Below are 23,039 nucleotides of genomic sequence, written 5' to 3' on the forward strand. Positions count from 1 at the left end.
CCCTAGTTACATTCTCTGTTGATGGAAATGTCAATTGGTGTAGTTACTATGAAAAACATAGTACTACCATATGATCCAGTAATTCTACTCATGGGTATTTACCTGAAGATTTTGAAAACACTTATATGGAAAGATAGTTGCCCATCTATGTTCATTGCAGTATTATTTATAATAGCAAAAACATGGAAGCAAACTGAATGCTCATCAATAGATGAATGGACAAGGAAGATATGGTATATATAAAATAGAATATTACTCAGCCATAAAAAGAATGAAATCTGGTCCTTTGCAACAACATGAATGGCCCTAGAGCAGTGGTCCCCAGCCATTTTTAGCACCAGGGACAAGGGGAAGATAATTCTTCCATGGAAGCGGGGGGTGGTCATGGCAGTAATGTGAGTGATGGGGAGCGATGGGCAACAGCATTCTTGAAGCTTCACTCACTCACCTGCCACTCCCCTCCTACTGTGCAGCCTGTTTGCTAACAGGCCTTGCTAACAGGTACCAGTTTGCTGCCTGGGGGCTGGCAACTCCTTCCCTAGAAGGTATTATATTAAGGGAAATAAGACAGATAAAGACAAATCTTACAAGATTTTACTTATGTGTGGAATCTAGATAATAAGACAAAAGAACAAACAGCACAAAACAGAAACTGAGTCATAGATACAAACAGGTAGTTGTCAGAGGAGGAGGGGGGTGGGCTATGAGAGAAATAGGTGAGGGGGATCAAGAGAGTGCAGTTGCAAAATAAATGGGTCAGGGGTATGAAATATACAATGGAGGAAATACAGTCAATAATTACATAATATCATAATTATGAAATAATTATGTGATGGATCATAAGTAGACTTATCTTGGTGATCATTTTGAAATGTATAGAAATAAAGAATTATATTTATATTAATATAGAATTATAATTATGTTGATACACAATTATGTTGTGTAATAGGAACTAACATAGTGCTGTGGGTCAGTTATACTTCAAAAACAAAGTCACACACACAAAAAAAGAGATCAGATTTGTGGTAACCAGAGGAAGAGGATCGAGTGAGGGAGAATTTAATGAAGGCAGTCGAAAGGTACAAACTTCCAGATTCAAGATAAATAAGAATTGAGGGTGTCATGTAAAACATGATAAATACAGTTAACGCTGCTGCATGTTATATACGAAAATTCTTAAGACAGTAAGTCCCAAGAGTTCTCATTGCAAATTAAAATTTTTGTCTACTTCTTTAAGGTTGTATATAGATGAGATGATGGATGTTCAGTAAACTTGTGTTAATCATTTCATATTGTAGGTGAGTCAAATCATGATGCTGTACACAGACTTCTACAGCACTGCATAAAATTATATCTCAATAAAACTGGAAGAAAGATAAATAAATATCTTGTTCTGGCCTCAAAGAAGCTTCAGTGACACTCCATCTGAAGCCCTCCACCATGCCCCTCAGTGATAACTTCAATTAGGACATTGAAAAGTGAAAGTGGCCAACTCTTTGAGACCTCATGGAGTGTAGCCCTCCAGGTTTTGCTTGTCCATGGAATTTTCCTGGCAAGAATTTTGGAATGGGTAGCATTCCCTTCTCCAGGGAATCCCCCAGACTCAGGGATCGAACCCAGGTCTTCTGCATTACAGGAGGATTCTTTACCATCTGAGCCACTGGGAAAGCCCCATTCAGGATATTGCTATATTTTATTTCTTTATAACTCTTACCACTACTGGATAGTCCCTTAATATTTTTGCCTTCCTCTTACTAAAATGTAAGCTTCTTTCAGGGCAAGGATTTATCTGGTTCATCATTGTAATCTCTGGTTCTAGACCAGTGTCCAAAAAAGTAATGTCTGACAACAAATGTTTATTAAATGACTATTAACATCCCCGTATATTATCTTCCAGCATCTTTCCCAAAATGCATTTTCACATAGGTAAGGCCTTATGATGCATATAGCTTTATATCATTACTTTCTCATCTAACATTACATTGACATATTTTCCCAGGAAATTAGAAGTTCTTTGCAAACCTTCTTTTTTTTTATGAATTCTGGGTAGTTTATCTTAGGGCGAGATGATAATTATTTCAATCATTCATTTTTGTTGATGTTTTGGTTGTTTCCACAGTTTTTTGTTATTTGAAATAACACAATGATAAACAAACATATTTAAGCATAAACATTTGTCTGTAATTTTGAATGTTCCCTAAAACCGCATTTATTAGGTTAAAAGGGTAAGATCATTTTAAGTCATCAGATACCTTTATGAAACAGCTTGTCAGAAAGATGGCAAAAATTTAAACCCTTCCCAGCAGTAAATCACCCACCCTCGACATCTGTAATGTTATTTTCCAGTATTCACTAGTTTGAGAAATTTCATTGTTCTGTTTTACAATTAAGGACATGGAATATTCTCAGAGGATATATTTTACTGATTATAATAGCATTACACCAATACCCATTTCTACAGGCTGAGGAAGAGTTTGGCTATACCGAAGCTCAGCCCATAATGTAATCTGACTGTGGATTTTCTGCAATGGAAAAAAAAATATTAACAAACTTGCAGCATTACCATATAAGCACTACTTGCTTTTCATCTACTTTGGGGAAAGATGAACCTCCTTTATAGTGCAATTTCCAGGAAATGCATTGCACTCCTGTTGTTTTCCACATAGGTTGTAATTTCCAGCATCATTGCTACATCTCACAAGAGCCAGGCAGTTTTGAATCATTGATGGATATTCTGAAGAGTCCATCATGAGGGTTCCATTGTAGGGGCCTTTGTTTTGCATTTTCTCAGATCATGCTTTTATTCATAATCCACTATCAATTTTGATAATTTGATTTTATCCCTTTCCCAGGGATGGAACCCATGCAAGTGTATCAGCAAAGTAACATAACACAGCATCTCTTTTCTTTAGCTTAAGCTAACCTTTAAGCTAATCTTCAAATTTTCAATAACTGTCTTCCAAAAGTAGGCATCTTATCCAATAATATCAAATTAGCATGTTATAAGGGGTGCTGCACAAATCGCTTACATTGATTCACAGATGACTTTAAAAATTCAGTGAGCCAAGAATCTCACATTATTGATTCATGCTAACAAAACGATGAAACACAGCTAATCTGTACAACACATGCTGGGCAGAATGACATTTACAAATGCAGACAGACAGAAACCAATTGGACATAATTCTTTAAAGGATTAAACTTCAATTAAATGTGAAAATATGAACAGTCTCACTGCTGGGAATTGAGACTTAGCCTCTGGAGTCCAGGTTTAATTTGTCCTTGTCCTTGGTTAACCATGTTATCCTGGTGACCAGCTAGTTGAGTGGAACTTCCCATGACTACTCAGGTTAATTAAATTGGTTTGTAAAGTAGAGTGTGTTACCACTTGGACTTGCCTCTTGGACTTTTAATCACAACTGCTTCAAGGCAGGCCTTGCTCAGAGTTGTCACTAGATGCTATCGCTGTGAAATACCAGAAGAGCCCACCAAAGGGCTTGCTGGGACAGGCTATGGATACAACCCTTCTCATCTGATTCCCTATGAGAATTAAACACCATGAGTCTTAAAGCTGGGGAACTGTATGAACCTTGATTTGTTTTTCTTTCTTTTTAAAGAAATCCTCAGGCCTGACTCTCCAGATCTCAAGATCTAGAGAACAATTCTCTCTGCTATTACTGAGTAGTTTCAAGGTTAACCTGATAAACATCACCAAAAAGAACAGAAAATCTACTTGATAACCTTCAAGATAACTCTGATCATCTTAAAATTCATAACAACTCTGCTTATCAGCAAGGCAGAATAGTGATGGAGTGAGAAGTGCTTTTTGCAGCTGTGGAGTGTAACAGACAGCTTCTGTGTTTGGAAATCAAATCCCATTCCTGGCACTTGCCTACACAGTAAGGGTTCAATACAAGTTGCTGTTATGTCCTAGCTTCCCCATCCCACCTATTATACAGAGGGTTATTTTTAGGCTCTATTGAGATGCCTTAGAGACGTACCTCTAAAGAGTATAAAACAGAATCCACAAACTGTAGTCTACATTTTATTGTTTCCTGGGTCTCTCTTCCCAATCTTTCAAAAGCAATTCCTACTTTCCACTGGGTTTCCCCAGGTGGCTCAGCAGTAAAGAATCCACCAGCAATGCAGCAACCACAGGAAACATGAGTTTGATCCCTGGGTGTGGAAAATCCTCTGGAGGAGGGCATGGCAACCCACTCCAGTATTCTTGCCTGGAGAATCCCATGGACAAAGGATCCTGATGGGCTGCAGTTCATAGGGTTGCAAAGAGCTGGACACGACTGAAGTGACTTAACATGCACACATACACACACACACACACACACACACACACACACACACACACAGGCACACAGGCACACACACTATCCACTATGCACTTACATTTGGGGAGCCAGCCAGATTATACCCAAAGAAAACTTCCAAGAGGATGATTTTAAAAACATGTATTCACATTTCTATAATGGTTAGGATTCCTTCTGTTGAAAGTAAGCAAAAAAGCTAGCAAATAAAAAGCTTGAATTATCCTAAGAAAAGGAAGTATGTATTGGGCACATAGAACACAAGCATTGTCCAAAGAGCATACGGCTTCCTTAGTCTCAAGCGTAGACCTTCTGTTTTCTTAAATTCACAATTATTCAGTTTAACAGAAGTAGAGGAGACTGATGTTGTGTTTGCTAGTTGTGGCAGTGTGGAGAGCAGAAATTCCTTAACTTTTGAAATCTGACCTTAAGAAGTCAAATTCAATCTCTTGTACTGATGGGCTGTGGAATTTGGGACAATGAACCTAACCTCACCCAGCCATGGTTTTCTCATCTGTGAAACAGAGATAACAATGACCATGAAGTGCATTCCCTGGTGGCTCAGATGGTAAAGCATCTGCCTACAATGTGGGAGACCTGGGTTCAATCCCTGGGTCGGAAAGATCTCCTGGAGAAGGACATGGCAACCCACTCCAGTATTCTTGCCTAGAAAATCCCATGGATGGAGGAACCTGGTAGTCAGTGAGGCCACAAAGAGTCAGGACACGACTGAGTGACTTCACTTTCCTTCTTTCTATGAAGTGTGTTAGTCACTTAGTCATGTCTGTCTCTTTGCAACCCCATGGACTGTAAGCCTGCCAGGCTCCTCTGTCCATGGAATTCTCCAGGTGAGAATACCAGAGTGGGTTGTCTTTCCTTTCTCCAGGGGATCTTCCCAACCCAAGGATCGAACCCAGGTCTCCTGAATTGCAGGCAGATTCTTTACCATCTGAACCACCAGGGAAGCCCTAACAATGACCATAATCATGACTAAATTAATAGATCAAATGATGTCATCAGAATTCTATCTCCTCCATCTTTCAACCCAACCTTTTTCTGTGCAAGTTTCATTCTTGGGATCTGGGCTAGATCCAGTTTCTCCAGCCTCTTACTGCATTTAAATCCGGGTGAAAGGAAGAAGTATCCTGAAAAGTCTTGATGCTTATTGATTGCCTTGGAGAACCTAGGTTCTGACTGAAATCTGAGAGCTCTGTTTCATCCAGAATCAATCATGGAGTCAACACCTCCAAAACTGCATGAATGGGAAGATGGAAGTGACAGATTCTCAAGTAAAATAGGGAGCTGTGGTCAGAAGATGGAGATATGGATGTGTTAGAAGCAAAGCACAAATGCTTACTGTGTTTGCTCAGCTGAAGATGAATGATAACACCCTCTGTGCCAGTGATTCATAATGTTGGTTGCAGATTAGAATCATCTAGGGAGATTATTTTTTAAAAAAAGAATGTCTAGACTCCAACCTCAGAGAAGTTAAATCAAATACCCTGAGTGGGGATAAGACAGTGGTTAATTTTTTTAAAGCACCCCAACCAGTTCTAATATTCTGAACTCCAAGGTAAAGAACCCTGTCTATGTAGACATGTATAGATATAGACCTTCATACAAACTACGTGTCCAGATGGGATGCTCAGGCATGAGACTGTCTTTTGAAAACAATTCTATAGGATTAGTCAGAATTCCCATCTACGAAGATTGAAAGACCACAAATTTAGAAGGTCTTGTCAATGTCACTATTTCTCAAGTAATTACAGGCCTTCAGAGTTTTGAACGATTTGGGTTATTAATGAGTTGCAGTCTCTGCTCAAATTAGCTAAAATCTATTCTGATGTTGTCCAGTTTTTTCTTGCATCGCTCTGATGATTGTGAGTGCTTCCCTGGTGGCTCGGATGGTAAAGAATCTGCCTGCAATGCAGGAGACCTGGGTTACATCCCTGGGTCAGGAAGATTCCCTGGAGGAGGGAATGGCTACCCACTCCAGTATTCTCACCTGGAGAATTCCATGCACAGAGGAGTCTGGTGGGCTACAGTCTATGGAGTCTCAAAGAGTCAGACACAACTGAGTGACTAACACTTTCACTTCACTTTCAATGATTGTGAACTCACACATTTATGGAGGAACAGGGTCCAAATTCAGAATTTTTTCATAGTCTTGACTTCCTGGAACTAACATTTTGTTTAGAATTCTGATCCAGAAACTACAAAATCACTCCCAAACTGTTCTCTCTCCCTCTCTCTCTCCCCCCATTCTCTCGCCGCCCCTCTTTTTTACAGGACAAGCTGCTCCTCAACTTTTCCCTCAGGCCAGTTTCCTCATCTAATCCTCATGTAAGAATATGCTTTTTACATATTTTTTTACAAGGGCCACAGTTCTCTGGATGCACCATCAGTAATTTATATGACTCTTGGACACAATACCCACAGCTTGTTAAAGAGCTGAAGGTTGATCCAGGCTTATTTTTAACTACTTCATTATCATGCTACCTATAAAAAAAAAAATGAATGAAGGTGCAGCTGATGAAACTGGGAAAACTAGAAAACAAAGTGATAGAAGCAAATGTAAACAAAGGTTTTACGGCAATAAATGTACATCTTTTAATCCTCTCAATTAAAGTCAGAAACTCTGAGACTGTGTCAAAAATTTAAATGCAACCTTATGACTCAGACAATAAAGAATCTGCCTGTAATGTGGGAGACCCAGGTTCTATTTCTGGGTTGGGAAGATCCCATGGAGAAGGAAATGGCAACCCAATCCAGTATTCTTGCCTGGAGAATCCCATGGACAAAGGAGTCTGCCAGGTTACTGTCCATGGGATCACAGAGTTAAACACGACTGAATTACTTTCACTTTCACTTTATGCTGTTTACACTGGCCAGTTCTAAAACAAAATTATATATCTAGGTTACTTGCAAAAGAATTAACAAAGAGGTGCCAATATAATATGAACAAAAGCTAATCCCAGAGCTGCAAAAATGAATATTAGACACTTCTGAATTCAAGTAAAATATCCTAAAATAGAACAACAAAATTATTTTATACTGGTAAATATGCAATTCACAAGGCAGATTCAACAGTCATAAATGTTTACTTGATGAAATCATTAAATACCTAGAGCTAAAATTACCAGCAATAAAAGAGACAAATGACAAAAAATTTTAATACAGAGTGCTTGACAGATTGAGTAGATAAAAATAAATATGGATATAAGAGATCTGCATAATATAATCAATACTGATTGAATGGAGTCTCAAACATCATGTCAAGAAGATAATGGAACTTCTTTCAAGAGATCAATTAATACAATTTTCAAGATTTATATAATATTAGGTCCTACACATTCAAAATATGAAGAGTTAGTTCAGGTCACATTCTCTGGGCATATACAGAAAGCACTAATTTAGAAGAGTATACAGAAATGTATATAAAATACTCTTTTGTGGGAATATATAATAGTAAATACTCTTCAAAATATAAATAAACAAATAAGCAAACTAACCTAGAGAAACCCAAGCCTTTACAAATTGAAAATCTCTCTCCTAAATAATACATGTATCAAAGAGAAAATTAAAACACTGGTTATAGAGTATTTAGAAATTAATGATCTGAGAAAACACAGAATATGAAAATGTGATGGCCCAAGATTTCAGCCTGAAATTTTATTATTAAAAAAGAAATGATGAAAAGAAATTAACTAAGAAAGGTACATTAAGGAGATTTTATTTTCAGAAGAAGCAAATGAAAACTAAGAAAAGTGTAAGAAAGAAAGGAAGGATATATTTTTAAAATCCCAACGATGTAAGGAAGAAAATGAACACCCTGTATAGTTAACATGTAATCTGAATGCTATTTGTCTTTGTAAAAACTATTATTCAAAAAATAGAAAATTGGCTAATATGACTGGTATGTGCCTGACAGTGGCTAAGGTGTTAACAATGCTCCAAAAGGAGGGTACTGTTATTATTCCCATTTTACAAATGAAGAAGCTGAGGAAGACAGCGGAGAACTAGTGATCACCCAAGATCACCCAAGGGTCAAGTGGCAGAGGTGGGCTTAAAATCTTGCCATTCTGCTCCTTGACTGAATTCTAATCAGTGCTTTATATAGCCTCTCAATACTAAGAAGTAATAACAGAATAAAAACTCACACACTGATCATTTAAAAGATGTGTTTGTGCTCAGTTGCTCAGTCATGTCTGACTCATTGTGACCCTATGGACTGTAGCCCACCAGGCTTCTCTGTCCATGGGGTTTTCCAGACAAGAATACTGGAGTGGGTTGCCATTTCTTCCTCAAAGGGATCTTTCCAACCCAGAGAGCTTCTGTATCCCCTGGATCAGCAGGCAGATTCTTTTTGGAAAGACCTATTTATAAGATAAGGCAATGTAGAATAAATATATTAATATAATCATATGCAAATAAATTTGGAAGTCTTCACAATACTGATGGTTTTCTAGAAAAATATAAATTATAAAAATTGACGCAGTGGAGATCTGAGTATAACAGTAACTTTGGTAGATTTAATAAGTCATATAAAAATCATTACTAAAGAAGATAGTAGGCCTAAATTATTTTAAATGTTAGTTATTTCAAAAAATTGAAAAATAAGTAAGTCCCATGACATGTAAATATTTAGGAGAAAATTAAAAGATAAAATGTAAATTAAAAGATAAAATGAAAATTAAAAGATAAAAGATAAACTGATTTCTTTAGTGGGGTTGACAGGAGTCTGTTGGTAAGATCTAATAACAATAGCCAAAGAAGGAGAAAAATATTATTTATTGATATGATATAAATATGCTGAATAAAATACCAGCAAACCTAATTCAGTTTGCTTCAAAGAGTAATTCTCCATGACCAAAGAGATTTTATTCCAGGAAACCAAGGATGATTTAATATAAGGAATCATTTAATGTTTAGAAATCTATTAACATAATGTATCTTGTCAGTGGGTCAAAGGGGAAAAACAATAATCAAATACCAAAAAGGTTTTCAACAAAATTCAATATTCATATCTGACATTTTTGCCTTTTTTAAGGCAAAAATCTTGGAATAGAGGAATACTTAGCTAACCTTGTAAAGAGGAGCTCTCACATATCAACAGCTACACGACACTTTATCCAAGTGGCACAGTGGTAAAGAAGATGCCTGCCAATGCAGGAGACACAAAAGATGTGGGTTTGAGTCTCTGGAGTAGGAAATGGCAACCCACTCCAGAATTCTTGCCTGGAAAATTCCATGGACAGAGGTACAGTTGCAAAGAGTTGCAAAGAGTTGGACACAAGAGTACACACGCACAAGCACACACTTTATCCAGCTACGAAACATCAGAAAGAGTCCCATTAAAATGCTGGGGGAAAACAAGGGTCCTTGCTTTTTAAAAGTTCAGATATTCAAGTAGAAAAGAAAATGTTAGTTTAAAAACCAAAAGTACAATGAGCTATCACTTCTCACCTTTTAAATGGCTGTTATCAGAAAGGCAAAAAAGAGCAAGCATCAGAGACAATGGGGAGAAACTGGAACTCTCGTACATTGTTGGTAGGAAGGCAAAATGGTGTAGCCACTATGAAAAGCAATATACCAAAAACTGAAAATAAAACTACCATATGATCCAGCAATCCTATTTCTGGACATACATCCACAAGAATTAAGGTCAGGATTTCAGAGAGGTATTTGCACCCTCATGTTCACTGCAGCACTATTTACAATAGCCACAATATGGAAACACCTAAGTGTCTATCAACTGATGAACGGATAAAGAAAATGTGGTACAGGTGTGGCAGAATCTTATACTGCCTTAAAAAAGAATGAAATCCTGCTACATGCAACAACATGGATGAAGCTGAGGACATTATGCTAAGTGAAAATAAGCCAGTCAGAGAAGGGCAAACCCTTCATGGTCCACTTACATGAGGCATCTAAAGCAGTCAAACTCTTGGAAATAGAGAGTAGAAAGCTGGTTTCCAGGGACGGGGGGAGGAGTAAAGAGGCATCAGTTCAATGGGTATAAAGTTTCAGTGTTTCAAGATGAGCAAGTTCTAGCAATCTGCTGTACAACATTGTTCCCTATAGATAACAGTATGATATTGCACACTTAAAAATCTGTTAAGAGGGTAGATGTCATGTTAAGTGTTCTTTCCACAATGAAAAGATAATCTCCTATTTGATAAAAGAAAGTAGAAATTATTTGATGCTTTGACTTTCAGTACAAAGGTTCAGAATCAAATATAAATTATTTAAATGTTAAAAAAAAAAGTTAGTTTAATGCCAGGCTGGACACACACACATTGGCCTCAGACCTGGGTTTGGATTCCTGCTGCTTCACTCACCATTTTGGCAAATTGCTGAGCTGGTGGGGGCCAGCGTCTTGTGTACAGTCAGCCCACTGGATAAAGGACAGAGAGAATTACATAAGCAGACACAGGCAGAGCCCTTGGCATGGTGCCTGACACACAGCAAAGGCGGAAGTCATGACAGCTCTTATGATTAGCTGCAAACAGCATGAGTGTATCTCTAGAAAACCCAGGGAGTTCAACTGAAAAATAATTAGAAGCACAGAGAGTTTAATAAGATGGCCAGAGGCAAGTGAAGACATACACAGAGCCATGAGAATCAGTTCGAAGATAGAAGTGCCCGAAAGTCCTCCTGCTACCTGTTGCAGGTACTTTGCATACACTGTCATCTCTGCTGGAGGACCCGCTCGTTGCCTCTCTGCCCATCCCTGCCGGGCAACAACATGTAATTACCACTGAGATTTCAAATCAGTCATCACCTTCTTGTAGAAGCTTTTCCTGACCTCCAGGTCAAATCCCCTGCCATGTACTCTTAACTGGAGCATTTCCTTTGCAGCATTTCTCATGGCAGGAATTCCATATTTATTTGGAGTATTATTGGATTAATGCCTATTCTCCCCTTGAGGCCTAAGTTCTCAAACTATGCAGCTAGCTACATGTTGAAAATTATGTTTACATAAAACAATTTAGTCTTTACACGCTGTTTATATCATTTTAAAATGTATCCGGTAAATGAGTATATAACATGATATATGTATACATAAAGGAATAAAAAGATATGCAACAGCATATTAACATATTGCAGAGATACTGTTGTGTTGTGCTTAGCCACTCAGTCATGTCTGAATCTTTGTGACCTCATGGACTGTAGTCCCCCACTCTCCTCTGTTCATGGGGATTCTCCAGGCAAGAATACTGGAGTAGGTTGCCATGCCCTCCTCCAGGGCATCTTCACAACACAGGGCTTGAATCTACGTCTCTCGTACTGCAGGTGGATTCTTTACCCTCTGAGCCACCACGGAAGCCCAAGAATATTGGAGTGGGTAGGTAGCCTATCCCTTCTCTTTGGGAATCTCTCCAACTCAGGATTCAAACTGGGATCTCCTGCATTGCAGGCAGGATCTTTACCAGCTGAGTTACCAGGAAAGCCCCACGGAGATATTATTTTTCTAAACTTCTAAAAATCTTTTTGGAATATTCAACAATACTTTTGAATGTTTAGCATAAAATAATACTTTTTTATCCTTTAGATGACACATAGAATTTAACAAATTTCTCAATTTCCAAAGAAATTGCAAGAGATACTTTTCTATTTTTAAATTATCCAGTGACAGACATTGAGATGATCATTCATCAACACATGACCACATTTAAACACATGTGTTGGGCTTCCCAGGTGGCACAGAGGTAAAGAACCCACCTGCCAATGCAGGAGACACAAGAGACACAGGTTCAATCTCTGGGTTGGGAAGATCCCCTGGAGGAGGAAATGGCAACCTGATCCAGTATTCTTGCCAGGAAAATTCCATGGACAGAGGAGCCTGGAGGGCCACAGTCCACAAGGTCACAAAGAATCGGACACAATTGAGTGAGTGAGCACATGCACACAAATACATATATTGTCTAAAAATGTCTTCTTTGAAAGTTTATCTTCAGAGCTAATCAATTAACATTCATAAGGAAGAGAACAAAGGATTGAGTACATAAAGGAAGAATCAACAATGACAATAATAGCTGAAGAAATATTTCAGTCTCTCAAATATAAGAATGAGCCCATATTTCAGCTCCTACAGAATCATATACCCAGCACTCCTTCAGTTACACACACACACACACACACACACACACACACACATGCACACAAATTGCCAATAAGTCATTGAGTTCACACTGAGCATCTACCACATAGCTCAGTCCTGTGCTAGCTGCTCCCAGGGCTTATTTCCTGTCCTCAATAAAGTCACTGGCAACTGAGACCAACACATCAGGAAAAGGGAACCAATAGCACAAAATGGGATATGCATACTAACAAAAAAGTGGTAGACAGTAGCTTTGCACATTTTCAGAGCTAGACCTTCCCACCCATCACGGGTTGCCAGCAGGACTCCCAGCATTGCTGTGAATCAACTCCCTCACTCTTTCTACTGCAGCAGCATAGGTAGAAGGAGGGCAAGAGGATCTCCCTGTGCTAAGAAATGCCTTCAAACTCCTGAATCCAGTCCCACTCTCTTGCCGCCCTCCCACCTGGCACACTGCCCTCTAGTCTCTGACCACAGAGCTTGTGTCCACACTGAGCATGCCTTGAAATGCATTTCTCCTTCCATAGCTGGCATTTGGCTGCTTTCTCCCCCTGCAGGATGTCTTCTGACTCCCAAGTCTGAGTCAAGAGCCCATCCTCTGTTCTCCCACAGTCTCCAGTGGTTCTTTGGTTACTGTCCTGGTCCCACTATGTGTACTTTCTACTCAACTTTTCTGATTAGCCACTTGATAAAATTCTTTGAGGTCATGTTTACAATATCTTGATATGCCCAAGTCCTAGTTCTGTGACCCAGAACACACTCTGTGCTCAGTGAATATCTGTCACTTTCAATGAATGAATAAGGGAAGAATGAATAAATAAAATTCAGCTCGGGCTGCTTTTACAGCATTGAACTGCTTTTGCCACACACCTGAGATGTCTTTCCCTTACTAATTCCCACGTGCTCTAATCCCCCTCCTTGAAGGCTTATGACAAATGCCATCTACAGCACGAAGTCTCCCCCTGGTCACTCAGCAAGCAATGACCTCTCCTCCTTCCCATTTCTATAGTTCTTTAGCAGGATTTCCCACACCATCCTACCCAGATTGAATGATGTTTGTGAACATATTTTATACACCCCCCTCATTAATTGATGTACTCTTGAGATCCAACCAGTCCATTCTAAAGGAGATCAGTCCTGGGTTGTTCTTTGGAAGGAATGATGCTAAAGCTGAAACTCCAGTACTTTGGCCACCTCAAGCAAAGAGTTGACTCATTGGAAAAGACTCTGATGCTACGAGGAATTGGGGGCAGGAGGTGAAGGGGATGACAGAGGATGAGATGGCTGGATGACATCACCGACTCGATGGACGTGAGTTTGAGTGAACTCCAGGAGATGGTGATGGACAGGGAGGCCTCGTGTGCTGCGATTCATGGGGTCGCAAAGAGTCAGACACGACTGAGAGACTGAACTGAATTGAACTGACTGATGACAGAGGCTGTGTGTCTCCTCTGTCTTGGGGACTCTTCGGCGACAACCACAGGGTAGATAATAAAGAAGCTGAGGAAGGATAGGTGGATAGATGCAGGATTAGGTGTTTGAAATTGTTAGTCCAGTGTTTATTCTCCTGTGGTCAGATTTCAAAACTTTGATCAGAAGGGGAAGTGGTAAAGACAAGTTCTTGGATCTTATTCAGAGCTCATCTATTCTCCTCACTGCCACCTTTTCTGGGATGAGTTTTAACTCAGCCTTGCAGGAACTATGTATGGTTTCCTGTAAGTATCTGAATGAACTTAAGGTGTCAGAAGAAAAGTGAGACTGTCATCTGGGGGAATGTCACTGATGAAATTTTTTCTGGAAACCCATCCTCCCAGGAGAGGGATGCAATGCCATCTGTACACCATCTCAAAACACACCTCTGAAGAGACACCAGCGGGTGGACCCAGGTGAGGGGAGGGTTGTCTGTGCTTTCCTCTAACTTTGGGGCTCCCCAGAAACACTGTGCCTCTCCTCCTGCCTGGGTTGGAACTCAGCGGCTCCTGCAGCAACAAGGGGAGTTATTTTAGGGAGACAGTTGATACTTGGCGAGTCCTCCTACAGAGCAGCGATAGCTGCTTGAAATGTTAAATGCCTCCCAGATGGAGACACTTAGCATTTGTAGGAGGAATAATTTGGAGGAGAAAAATGCATTTGTCTTTTTGGCATCCTGTGGATTCCGTTTGAGAAGACAGAGAACACTGAATCCTGCTGTCCACATGTCAGTGTTTTCTTGGGATTTTGCAAGTCCCAGTGACAGTGTGGCATCTTCTTCTTAGGAGCACAATGTTTGGGGATGTGCCAAAACTCAAGGGAAAAGTGCATGGAACTGAGTCTCAGGGGTCAGAGAGTTGCCAGAGTTCTCAGGAAACATCCGGGTTCAGCCTCCCATCTGCTACTGGCAAATGCTTCAGTCAGGTAGACCAGATGGTTGAGTGTGATCTTTTTTTATGTATAGGGAAGGTTGAAAACATAGATTAGCAGATGCACCAGGGGCCTTGTATTTGCAACTTTCCTTATGGCCAGGGACAAAAAACCATCTTGCCTCACAAAGCCTTGGTTTCCCCAAGTGAGATGAAGGGACTGGAGTAGATAATCTTTAAGATTATCTTAAAGAACAAAAGTGGCATTGCTCTAGGGGAACGTGGAGTTGTGCTTCAATGTAAGCTCCGAGGTGTGAGAAAGGGAAGATGGCATTAAAGTGCCCATCATGCCCACTTTTCATGGCAGGGATAAAGAAGCTCATTCACAAAAAGACTGAATCAATTACCTTTTTTCACTTATTCACTTTCTGGCATGTATAGCATCTCCAAGGCTCACCAACAAGCCTCACTAAGTAATGCCTGTGTGTAAGCACCTGCCTGTGACACTGAATTGAGACAGATGGACAGTGCAACAGCACTTAAAACTTATAGCCAGGTTGCAAATATGTTCTTACTACATTTGTGCAAAAGAGGTGTGCAAAGATACGTGCACCTTAGTTATCTTCTATGACTTGTCTTAACTTCTTTAAGAATTCCCTCTTTTGCTTTGGTGGGTAAACTAGGGTTGGGGCAGGGATTGCTAAGGTTCATCCAAATACACTAAGCTTAGTCCTGTTTAGGGCCTCCCTGATAGCTCAGCTAGTAAAGATTCCACCTGCAATGTGGGAGACCTAGGTTCGATCCCTGGGTTGGGAAGATCCCCTGGAAGAGGGCATGGCAACCCACTCCAGTATTCATGCCTGGAGAATCCCCATGGACAGAGGAGCCTGGTGGATTACAGTCCATGGGGTCACAAAGAGTCAGACACAACTGAGCGACTAAGCACAGCACAGTGCTGGTTAATGTTGTAAACAATTTCTATAGGAAACTTCTGCATTTCTTTTTTTAGTAATGTGAGTTTTCCAATTTCCTTCCTTTCTTCCTGATCATTCCCAAGAGATATTCAGGCATTGGGAAGAGAGGAAGGAAGAGGAGAACTCTGGGTGGCTTACATACTTCTGATCCCTCTTTCTCTATGGCAACGCACTGTGCCCAACTGCTCACTGGTCAGCATCAAGATCTGATGGAGAAGCCTAGACTGCTAAATTCATGACCTGTTTTCCCATGTTGTCAGGACCCAAATTCTGACTCAACCTCATGTTAGCTGTTGGAAGGGCTGGCTATACTTGATTTTAATGTGACCCCAGGTCTAGGAATGCCATAGCTCCCAGTAGCAGGGTAATTTGTCTCATCCTGGTAAACCCCAGATAATACTATTAGCCACACTCTTCCTCTCCCATTATGATGGACGGGAAAATCTCTTTGTCCATGCTACATCATGGGCCTCTAGGGTGACTTTAGGATGCTGGCGTGGCCTCCCCCTTGTCCTCCAATCTTGTTGCTCCACTTTGATGTGGAAGTCTACCTATTGGTGTAGGGGCATCTTGGGAGGTGTCTAAGTTCCCAAATCCCAAACTACCTCCTGGCTTAATCCTGAAAAGAGATGATAAGAACCTATGTGTTTCCCAATATCTTTTTTGTCCTTAGCTCAAACCATACTGAGCCAGAAAAAGAGAGGCAGGGATTCCACTTTTTCCTGTCATGTGAGGATTTCTCCCATATTTTATCCTGCTCTTTTCTGGGGTAATTTGTTTTCTTTTGTCTTCCCTCGGGCTCTAATGATACAAGGGCTGTCTTGATTCTTGTGGTAGATGGTGAAAACAAACAAGCAATATTTTAAAATATTATTTCCATTACCAAATTACTTCTCCCAGTGCTGAAAGAAATTTCCTTGACTTGAAAGTGATTTACTTACCCTCTGTGAACCTTCTCACTATCAAATGAGCTGGTTAGACCTTATCCATTAAAACCCCTCCCAGATCTTGGCTCCTAATTTCACTGCAGCCATGACTCGAGCTCACAACAGTCTGGAAAGTCAGCCTCCCCATTTAAAAACTTGTTAGGGTACTATTTAATTTCTTGGGCACTTCATCTATGAAAGCATTAGCTCATCAACCTTTTGCCTATCTAAACTCTACCATGTGTCTTATGCTTTAACACCTTACACTTAGTGTTATTTTATGAAAAATAAATAAGAGAGAAACAAGATGAATCTAACAATAGAAATTAACTTCCCTTCTCCCTGTCTGAAGCCTAAGGCTGATGGCTTTTCAAAAGAAGAAAAGGGAAAGGATTGCAGACATGCCAACACACAGAGTTCCTGGTATACCCTGTTGTAACAAGGGCAGAAAATTTTCCTAATAAATTGTAATATTTGGAAAGCTGAAAGACTGAATACAGTGAAATACACACAAAATCCATTCATAAAAATGGTTCAATGGCCATGGTTGAGGGAATGATGGTTGTTCTCCAGGTTGAGATTGTCTTAATTATTCTAACATATATGTGTTATCCCCCCTTTATGCACAATTCATATACGTTGTCTAGGATTGTTTTAACAACAAAAGTTTTTGATACTATGACACAAATGAACATACTTATGGCAGAAACAGATGCACAGACATAGAGAAATCACAGATTTGTGATTGCCAAAGGAGAAGGTGTTGGAGGAGGGATGGATTGGAACTTTGAGATTAACAGATGCAAACCATTGTATAGAATGGATAAACAATAAGGCCCTACTGATATATTTAATATCCTGTGACAAGCCATATTGGAAAGGGATATGAAAAAGAGTATAGGTGCTTAGTCGCTCAGTTATGTCTGACTCTTTGTGACCCCATGGACTGTAGCCCACCAGGCTCTTCTATCCATGGGGCTTCTCCAGAATACTGGAGTAGGTTGCCATGCCCTCCCTCCAGGATATCTTCCCAACCCAGGGATCAAACTCTGGTCTCTAGAATTGCAGACAGATTCTTTCCCAGCTGAGTTACCAGGGAAACCTACGCAACTAAGTCATTTTGCGTACACCAGAAAGTAACACAACATTGTAAATCAACTATATTTCAATAAAATATTTTTTTTAAGTTTGTGGTAAGCATGAATGTCACATTTGAGCTATTCTAAGTAAGGATGGGAAGGTGAACCCTACCTCTCAGGAAAACAAGGAAACATCTTCTTTGGAGAATATACTATTGAGTTATGACATTCCATTCTCTTGGACTATCGGGAAATATTTATTAAGGCTGCTGTGTGCCGGGTAATCTGCCAAGTGATGAGAGACTGTACTGCACAAATGTAGTCCCTAACCTTGCAAGGCTTACAGTCAGCTAAGCAAGGTGAAAAAAATAATCCTAACTTAAGTGCTAACATAGAGGTTGTGTGCATGCATGCTAAGTCGCTTCAGTTATGTCCAACTCTCTGCACCCTACGGACTGTAGCTCACCAGGCTTCTCTCCATGGAATTCTCCAGGCAAGAACACTGGAGTGGGTTGCCATTTCCTCCTCCAGGGGATCTTCCTGACCCAGGGATCCAAACTGAGTCTCTTGAGGTCTCCTGCATTGGCAGGTGGGTTCTTTACCACTACCGCCACTAGAGGAGGCTTCCAAAGAAGCCAAAAGCTGGACACCTAACCTATCCCATGTGTTAATTGTGGGCAGCCAGAGGAGGCCTCCGAGAGGACATGTGTGCTTAGTCACTGAGCCATGTCCGACTTTTTGTGACCCCATGGACTGCAGCCTGCCAGGCTCCTCCGTCCATGGGGATTCTCCAGGCAAGAACACTGGACTGGGTTTCCATGTCCTCCTCCAGAGGATCTTCCCAACCCAGGGATCAAACCCAGGTCTCCAACCCAGGTCTCCAGCATTGCAGGTGGATTCTTTACAGACTGAGCCACCAGGGAAGCCCCAGAGAGGAAATAGCCTTTGATAAACAGAAACAGTATTTCAAGTTGACCTGGATGGGGTGCTTTCCTACAAAAGGAGACAACAAAAGCCTCTCACCTTTGGATTCCCCAGTCTCGGCTCCACCTGTATTTGAGTTGTCAGACCCAAAGAAGTAGGACACAGTGCATCCTCCTCAACCTCTTTCACCCTCCTAATTGATCAGCCTCTATCTATAAACATCTAGATTAAACTTCTAGCAGCCCTGCACTGCCGTCTTTAATGGCAGCACACAAAACAAGAGGCTGGCATTCTTTGGGGTTGCCTAAACTGTGAAAAATCCTGCTAACTTTTGAAAAAACAACTCTTGTAAAGACTTGGATTTCTGGCATTAAGCCCATTTTATTTATTTATTTTTTAAAGGGAAGGAGATTTTGTAAAAATCTCTAAAAGATTGCCTCAAAACTCTCCAGTTCCCAATGCAGTCAGACATCAATAATGTATTTTAAGGCTGTGTTTTTTTTCCATTTCTTGCTGTCTTCCGGTAGTCCTCAGGGGATGCCATTTTGAGTTTCAGCGGTAACAATCTTAGCCACCGTGGAGATCATGCCTAGAATCCCGCAGCGAATAGCTGGTCACATCCGTGGCCCTCAGTCTCATTCCCTTAATGAGGAACCTGAAAGAGTTTACTGCACAACCAACTCACTCTAACTGACCTCATAGGAGGCTCCTAAGAGGAATATTACCTGCTGATTTTCTTTAACCAAATTTACCTTGCAAGCAAAGAATTACTCATGAGGAATACTTAAGTTTTAAGATAAACACTGTGCTCTGTTTAGTTGATCAGTTGTGTCTGACTTTTTGCAACCCCATGGACTGTAGCCTGCCAGGCTCCTATGTCCATGGAATTGTCCAAGTGACAGTATTGGAGTGGGTTGCCATTTCCTTCTCAAGGGGATCTTCCAAACCCAGGGATCAAACCCACATCTCTTGCATTGCAGATGGTTTCTTTACCATCTGTGCCATCAGGGAAGCCCTAAGATAGACACTTGTGGATTCAAGTCGGACTCTGTGATTTACTTGCTATGTGATGTTGGCAAGTCATCTAACCTTTCTGAGCCTTAGTTTTACTCATCTGCTCAAGGGAAATTGTTCATACCTTGTAAGAATATTGTTTTAAAATTAAAATTTATATCTGCCATAATAAGGCACACAGATTGTTTTAATCAAAGAGTGCTGCATGTCTTATAATGAAAATCAACATTTTCAAGCCTCCCTACTCCTGAATCCTGATCTCTGGGGGCAGCTACTCTCTACCACTTAATCCGATTCTTCTAATATTTACCTCCACGTATTTAAACACTGCAGATTTCTTTTGCTCTCCCCTGGTTCGGGTCTTTCTCTTTCAGATTGGGGATTCCCCACCCTGGGTGGTGGTCAGATTTTGGAAAAGGAGAACTCTAGGGATCCCTCTGTGACTTCTGTGTGTGTGTGTGGTGGGGGGCGGGAGGAGGGGCAGGGTGTTGACGGATGGAATTCTTTGCTGGGTAATGAGGCAGTGAGTCAGCCTATTCATTTGGGAACCATAAATATTTCAGTATCTTGATGTCTTTTCTCATGGATCTGTCAGTTCCTCCAGATAAAAATTCCCCAAGCCTGTGGGTGAGGGGAGAGGGAGCAGTCCCAGTTTTTGTCCATCTCTCTTCTCAATGGTTTGCTGTCCCTGTTGACACCCAGAGTCCTGAGGCTTTCTTATTTATTACCACTGAAATCCCACTTCTGTGTGGCAGGGGTGAAAGAAGGGAAGAGAGGTAGTTGTCTGACTCTGTCAGGTGGGGGCATGGGGGCGTGGGGGTGGAATCTGGAGAGTCAACAGCTCCATCTAAGTGGTTAATCTCACTCAGCCTCACCTTCTCTAGCATCCCGTGGCTAGGATGCCTGGATTACAACCATCTCTACCGCATGATCCCACCCATCACCCCTTCCTCTGCTCTCCACCTTCCAGAATCATCGAAATCTCTCTCTTCATCTGCTCTCTCCTCTCCTGCGCTCTTCCACTGTAAGTTAGCCCCTCCTTTTCTCCTTGTTTCCTTCTTCACCCCTCCTTCTTCCTTTCTTTCTTTCCTTATTGCTCCCTCTCCAAGAGGGTTTCAGGAGTGAAAAAAGATAAACTCTTGTGGCCAATCTGCTTCCATCCCCTTACTTTACAGGCAGAAGTTCTGTTGGAAGACCTACCTGAGGTAAAGAATGTGAAGTCTCCTGTTCAATATCTGGCATGTTTGAAGGCTCCATAGCTGCACTATGCCTTCCAGATTTACCTTGGACAGCCCCTGACATCCCCTCCAAAAGGCTGGACAGTTGCAAGATTTTAGGCCAGTGGTCCCCAAACTTTTTGGCATCAGGGATCAGTTTCATGGAAGACAATTTTTCCATGGACTGGGGTGGGGAGACAGTTTGGGGATGATTTAAAGACATTACATGTATTGGGCACTCTATTTCTATTATTATTACATCAGCTCCATCTCAGATCATCAGTCATTAAACCCCAGAGGTTGGGGACCCTGTTTTAGAAAATTCCTAGAATTCATGGTGCATCCTAGGAGACGAGGGGGAGCCTGAAATGCTGTTTCTTCATATCAACCAACTCTGTTAATTAATCCTCAAGGCAACATCATTAGGCAGCTATTACTATTATTATTCCCATTTTATGCCCATGGTTTTAAGATGTAGGCACTGTAGAAATGGTCTGGAGCAGCCTCTTGTTCAGGAGAAAGAAAACAAAGAAGAGAAACATCTCTTGACCCTCTGTCAGTGACCAGACATTGAGGAAATACATCCACCATGCCCTGTGAAAACCCTTCCACCATCAAAGACAAACACAGCCAGACATTAGTTAAAGCAGTGAAAACAGATATTATTCAGTAACTACTGACAGCAGGAGAAAAGCTGAACTTTATTCCAATTCGTGCAGAGGTGATTCAAGCATGTTAAAGGAAGGATGGGGGGGCAGGGGTTCAGTAGAGTCAGAGGAGAGAAAACCTACAAAGTGTTGATCAGGGTAAGTGCGATTAGGCAGCTGTGTCTGCCAGCTGGCAGCCGTGGAAGCTAGGATTCCATCCTCCCACAGAGACTGGGAGCCGGAGGCCCTCGCCTCTCTGATGAGTACATTTCAAATGAAAGGCTTTCAGGTCCTTCAGAAAAACACTTGAGATGTAAGCGATACATATTCACAGTGGTCAGACCTTTTCAGTCAATGGTCAGGAGTTTATTATCAGGTATTGGCTGGAACAAATAGCACTTTCCTAGTAGCACTGAGAGTTCTCAGGCAGGCATTTTAATTGCAGGGCTGGGGTCACCCTAGGGATGTGGCCTGTGGCTGCAAGAAGCCATGTTTGGATGGAGCTGCTATGTTATTTTGTGCCCAGAGAACTGCATTTCTCATTACCAGGTCCGATGAAGGTCCAGAATTGTCCTGGCATGAGGACATGTGCATGCACGCACGCACACACACGCACATATGCATACACACCAAAGAGAGTGGTAACTAAGAAGCAAAAATGTGGTCCCTGGGTGTCCTTGTGACTGAACTCTCCTGCAGGGCCCCCAATCGATATAAGGTTGGCTGTCTTCAGCCAGCTGAGTTACTAAGATTACAAATGAAAACCAGTCCCCAGAGGGTGCGCCGTTGCTGTAGCACAGAAGGAAAGCATAATTCTTGCTCACACTCGGCTTTGTGATCAGTTTCTCCCCTGGTAGGTACTCTTGTAACTTCTTTTTAGGACTTCCAATCTTACAAAACCCACACACACAGAGCACACAGCATAAAGTCTGCAGGTCAAACCTTTCCCACTCAGTTCACTATGTTGGTCTCTCTCTCACTAACGCAGAATATTCTTTCTCTGTGGCTGTTTCAAATGGAAGAGCTCTTTTTATAGTTTGAAAATATATTGAATAAACAGTAACTACAGTGACAATAATCATTATTATTTCTGTGTTGATTGCTGTAATTTCCAGTTCCTATGTCCCAACTCTGTGTCAGATACTGTGCTAAGCACTATGTAGTCATTGTCTGTAACCCCCACCCCCTGAAACCACGTTGCTCATGCGTGGATATCGTTTTCTGATACATAAAGAAATAGGCCTCAGAGAAGGTAAATTACTCAAGGTCACACAGACAGATAAAAGGGACTGAGATCTAGGTCTATCTATCCAAAGACCTCGGGTTCTACCATGACAATAAGATGCTGATAGGAACAGATTGAAGGGATAGGAAGAGCCAGTTTCTTTTTAAGTTTTTTTTTTTTTTAATATAAATTTATTTATTTCAATTGGAGGCTAATTACTTTACAATATTGTATTGGTTTTGCCATACTTCAACATGAATCTGCTACG

This window comes from Bubalus bubalis, chromosome 24, assembly GCF_019923935.1.
Source record: "Bubalus bubalis isolate 160015118507 breed Murrah chromosome 24, NDDB_SH_1, whole genome shotgun sequence".
NCBI lineage: Eukaryota > Metazoa > Chordata > Mammalia > Artiodactyla > Bovidae > Bubalus > Bubalus bubalis.